This window comes from Arachis hypogaea, chromosome 19 (genome assembly GCF_003086295.3).
Source record: "Arachis hypogaea cultivar Tifrunner chromosome 19, arahy.Tifrunner.gnm2.J5K5, whole genome shotgun sequence".
Taxonomy (NCBI): Eukaryota; Viridiplantae; Streptophyta; class Magnoliopsida; order Fabales; family Fabaceae; genus Arachis; species Arachis hypogaea.
Genome location: NC_092054.1, coordinates 21,052,337 through 21,057,554, shown reverse-complemented (window position 1 = coordinate 21,057,554; position 5,218 = coordinate 21,052,337). Strand labels below are relative to the sequence as shown.

General features: G+C 40.2%; 1 non-coding gene across 1 annotated transcript; it reads left to right on the top strand.

Moving 5' to 3' along the window:
* Positions 1–4,302: 4,302 nt before the first annotated feature.
* Positions 4,303–4,410, top strand: LOC112781626 (small nucleolar RNA R71). The gene has a single exon (XR_003192391.1). It is a non-coding gene; the product is annotated as a small nucleolar RNA R71 (small nucleolar RNA).
* Positions 4,411–5,218: the final 808 nt, after the last annotated feature.

Genomic DNA, 5,218 nt, shown 5'->3' with positions numbered 1-5,218 from the left:
GGATCCTTTTCTGGCGCTGGACGCCAGATTTGGGTAGAAAGCTGGCGTTGAACGCCAGTTTACGTCATCTATTCTTGGCCAAAGTATGGACTATTATATATTGCTGGAAAGCCCTGGATGTCTACGTTCTAACGCAATTGGAAGCGCGCCATTTCGAGTTCTGTAGCTCCAGAAAATCCACTTTGAGTGCAGGGAGGTCAGAATCCAACAGCATCAGCAGTCCTTTTTCAACCTCTGAATCTGATTTCTGCTCAAGTCCCTCAATTTCAGCCAGAAAATACCTGAAATCACAGAAAAACACACAAACTCATAGTAAAGTCCAGAAATGTGAATTTAACACAAAATCTATTAAAAACATCCCTAAAAGTAACTAGATCCTACTAAAAACATACTAAAAACAATGTCAAAAAGCGTATAAATTATCCGCTCATCACAACACCAAACTTAAATTGTTGCTTGTCCCCAAGCAACTGAAAATCAAAATAGGATAAAAAGAATAGAATATACTATAAATTCCAAACTATCAATGAAACATAGTTTCAATCATATGAGCGGGACTTATAGCTTTTTGCCTCTTGAATAGTTTTGGCATCTCACTTTATCCATTGAGGTTCAGAATGATTGGCATCTATAGGAACTCAGAGTTCAGATAGTGTTATTGATTCTCCTAGTTCAGTATGATGATTCTTGAACACAGCTTCTTTATGAGTCTTGGCCGTGGCCCTAAGCACTTTGTTTTCCAGTATTACCACCGGATACATAAATGCCACAGACACATAATTGGGTGAACCTTTTCAGATTGTGACTCAACTTTGCTAAAGTCCCCAATTAGAGGTGTCCAGGGTTCTTAAGCACACTCTTTGTTTTTGCTTTGGACCTTGACTTTAACCGCTCAGTCTCAAGTTTTCACTTGACACCTACACGCCACAAGCACATGGTTAGGGACAGCTTGGTTTAGCCGCTTAGACCAGGATTTTATTCCTTTAGGCCCTCCTATCCACTGATGCTCAAAGCCTTGGGATCCTTTTTTTTATTTGCCCTTGCCTTTTGGTTTTAAGGGTTATTGGCTTTTTCTGCTTGCTTTTTCTTTCTATATATTTTTTTTCTTTTTTTTTTTTTCTGCAAGCTTTGTTCTTTGCTGCTTTTTCTTGCTTCAAGAATCATTTTTATGATTTTTCAGATTATCAAATAACATGTCTCCTAGTCATCATTCTTTCAAGAGCCAACATATTTAACATTCTTAAACAACAACTTCAAAAGACATATGCACTGTTCAAGCATTCATTCAGAAAACAAGAAGCATTGTCACCACATCAATATAATTAAGCTAAGTTCAAGGATAAATTCGAAACTCATGTACTTCTTGTTCTTTTGAATTAAAACATTTTTTATTTAAGAGAGGTGATGGATTCATAGGACATTTATAACTTTAAGACAAAGTTACTAACTACTAATGATCATGTAATGAAGACACAAACATAGATAAGCACATAACATAGAAAACGAAAAGCAGAAGAATTAAGAACAAGGAATGAATCCACCTTAGTGATGGTGGCATTTCCTTCTTGAGGAATCAATGATGTCCTTGAGCTCTTCTATGTCTCTTTCTTGCCTTTGTTGCTCCTCCTTCAGTGCTTTTAGATCTTCTCTGATTTCATGAAGGATGATGGAGTGCTCTTGATGTTCCACCCTTAGTTGCTTCCAATAATTGTGTGGAAGAAAATGTATCCCTTGAGGTATCTCAGGGATCTCTTGATTTGCAGTCAAATGTTCTACCACTGAGCTATAGACCCTTGATGGAAGCTTTTGTCTTCCCTTTCCTCTTTCTAGAGGTTTCTCTGGCCTTAGGTGCCATCAATGGTTATGGAAAAAACAAAAAAGCTATGCTTTTACCACACCAAACTTAGAATGTTGCTCGCCCTCGAGCAAAAGAAGAAAGAATAGAAGAATAAGAAAAAGATATGGAGGAGATGGATGGGAGTGTGTATTCGGCCATATGGGTGGGATTGGGTGGGAGAGAGATGTTGAATTTTTGAAGGTAGTGGGTGTATGGATGTGAGTGGTAAATGGAAAAAAAGAAGGGATGATCATGAATGGAAAGAGAGATGATGAGGTAGGTGGGGATCCTGTGGGGTCCACAGATCCTGAGATGATCCTGTGGGGTCCACAGATCCTGAGGTGTCAAGGCATTTACATCCCTGCACCAATTTAGGCATGTAAAATGCCCTTGCACACAACTCTGGGCGTTCAGCGCCAGGTTGGTGCCCATTTTGGGCGTTCAACGCCCCTTTGCTGCCATTTCTGGCGTTGAACGCCAGAACCATGCTTGTTCTGGGCGTTTAGCGCCAGGATGCTCCCATTCTGGGCGTTCAGCGCCAGAACTATGCTCTGTTCTGGCGTTTGAACGCCAGACAGATGCTCCTCCAGGGTGTGATTTTTCTTCTGCTGTTTTTGATTCCGTTTTCAATTTTTATATTTATTTTGTGACTCCTCATGATCATGAACCTATAAAGACACATAACTAAGAAAAATATAGTTAGATAAATAAACATTGGGTTGCCTCCCAACAAGCGCTTCTTTAATGTCAATAGCTTGACAGTGGGCTCTCATGGAGCCTCACAGATGTGCAGAGCTTTGTTGAGACTCTCCAACACCAAACTTAGAGTTTGAATATGGGAGTTCAACACCAAACTTAGAGTTTGGTTGTGGCCTCCCAACACCAAACTTAGAGTTTGACTGTGGGGGCTCTGGTTGATTCTGCTTGGAGAGAAGCTTTTTCTGCTTCCTCTCCATGGTTGCAGAGGGAGATCCTTGAGTTTTAAACACAAGGGAGTTCTCATTCCATTGAAGGAATATTTCACCTCTGTCAACATCAATCACAGCTCTTGTTGTGGCCAGGAAAGGTCTTCCTAGGATGATGGATTCATCATCTTCCTTTCCAGTATCCAGGACTATGAAATCAGCAGGGATGTAAAGGCCTTCAACCTTTACTAACACGTCCTCTACTTGTCCATAAGCCTGTTTTCTTGAGCTGTCTGCCATCTCTAATGAGATTTTAGCAGCTTGCACCCCATAGATTCCCAGTTTCTCTATTACAGAGAGGGGCATGAGGTTTATTCCTGAACCAAGGTCACACAGAGCCTTAAAGATCATGGTGCCTATGGTACAGGGTATTATGAACTTTCCAGGATCCTGTCTCTTCTGAGGCAATGTCAGTTGATCCAGATCACTTAGTTCATTGATGAACAAGGGAGGTTCAACTTCCCAAGTATCAATGCCAAATAATTTGGCATTTAGCTTCATGATTGCACCAAGAAACTTGGCAGTTTGCTCTTCAGTAACATCCTCATTCTCTTCAGAAGAGGAATACTCATCAGAGCTCATGAAGGGCATAAGGAGGTTCAATGGGATCTCTATGGTCTCTAGATGGGCCCCAGAGTCCTTTGGTTCCTCAGAGGGAAGCTCCTTATTGACCACTGGACGTCCCAGGAGGTCTTCCTCCTTGGGATTCACGTCCTCTCCTCTCCTCACAGGTTCGGCCATGGCGCTTATGTCAATGGCCTTGCACTCTCCTTTTGGATTCTCTTCTGTATTGCTTGGGAGAGTACTAGGAGGGATTTCAGTGATCCTTTTACTCAGCTGGCCCACTTGTGCTTCCAGATTTCTAATGGAAGACCTTGTTTCATTCATGAAACTTACAGTGGCTTTAGATAGATCAGAGACTAGAATTGCTAATTTAGAAGCATTTTGTTCAGAGTTCTCTATCTGTTGCTGAGTTGATGATGGAAAAGGTTTATTATTGTTAAACATGTTTCTTCCACCATTATTAAAGCCTTGTTGGGGCTTTTGATCCTTCCATGAGAAATTTGGATGATTTCTCCATGTTGAGTTATAGGTGTTTCCATAAGGTTCACCTAAGTAATTTACCTCTGCTATTGCAGGGTTCTCAGGATCATAAGCTTCTTCTTCAGAAGATGCCTCTTGAGTACTGTTGGATGCAGCTTGCATTCCATGCAGACTCTGAGAAATCATATTGACTTGCTGAGTCAATATTTTATTCTGAGCCAATATGGCATTCAGAGTATCAACTTCAAGAACTCCCTTCTTCATAGGCGTCCCATTATTCACAGGATTCCTTTCAGAAGTGTACATGAACTGGTTATTAGCAACCATGTCAATGAGTTCTTGAGCTTCTGCAGGCGTTTTCTTTAGGTGAATGGATCCACCTGCAGAAGTGTCCAGTGACATCTTTGATAGCTCAGATAAACCATCATAGAATATATCCAGGATGGTCCATTCTGAAAGCATGTCAGAAGGACACTTTTTGGTCAACTGTTTGTATCTTTCCCAAGCTTCATAGAGAGATTCACCTTCTTTCTGTCTGAAGGTTTGAACATCAGCTCTAAGCTTGCTCAGCTTTTGAGGAGGAAAGTACTTGGCTAAGAAAGCCGTGACCAGCTTATCCCAAGAGTTCAGGCTGTCTTTAGGTTGAGAATCCAACCATAATCTAGCTCTGTCTCTTACAGCAAAAGGGAAAAGCATGAGCCTGTAGACTTCAGGATCTACTCCATTAGTCTTAACAGTATCACATATCTGCAAGAATTCAGTTAAGAACTGAAAAGGATCTTCAGATGGAAGTCCATGAAACTTGCAGTTCTGCTGCATCAGAGAAACTAATTGAGGTTTCAACTCAAAGTTGTTTGCTCCAATGGCAGGAATGGAGATGCTTCTTCCATGTAAATTGGAATTAGGTGCAGTAAAGTCACCAAGCATCTTCCTTACATTATTATTATTTTCAGCTGCCATCTCCTCTGCCTGTTCAAAAATTTCTGAAAGGTTATCTCTGGATTGTTGTATTTTAGCTTTTCTTAATTTTCTCTTCAGAGTCCTTTCAGGTTCTGGATCTGCTTCCACAAGAATGTTCTTATCCTTGCTCCTGCTCATATGACAAAGAAGAAGGCACAGAAAAAAATAATAATAATAATAGAGATCCTTTATACCAAAGCACAAAGGTTCCCTTATGTGAATAGAAGAAAAGAAGAGAAGAAAATCTGAACTCAGAGAGAGAGGGAGTTCAGATTTTTGGTGAGTTGAAGGAAAGATATTAGTATATCAATAAACAAATAGAAGACGATGAGAAGGGGAAGTGAATTTTCGAAAACAAATTTTTTTTTTTTTTGCAAATGAGTTAGTGATTTTCGAAAATAGTTTTTGAAAA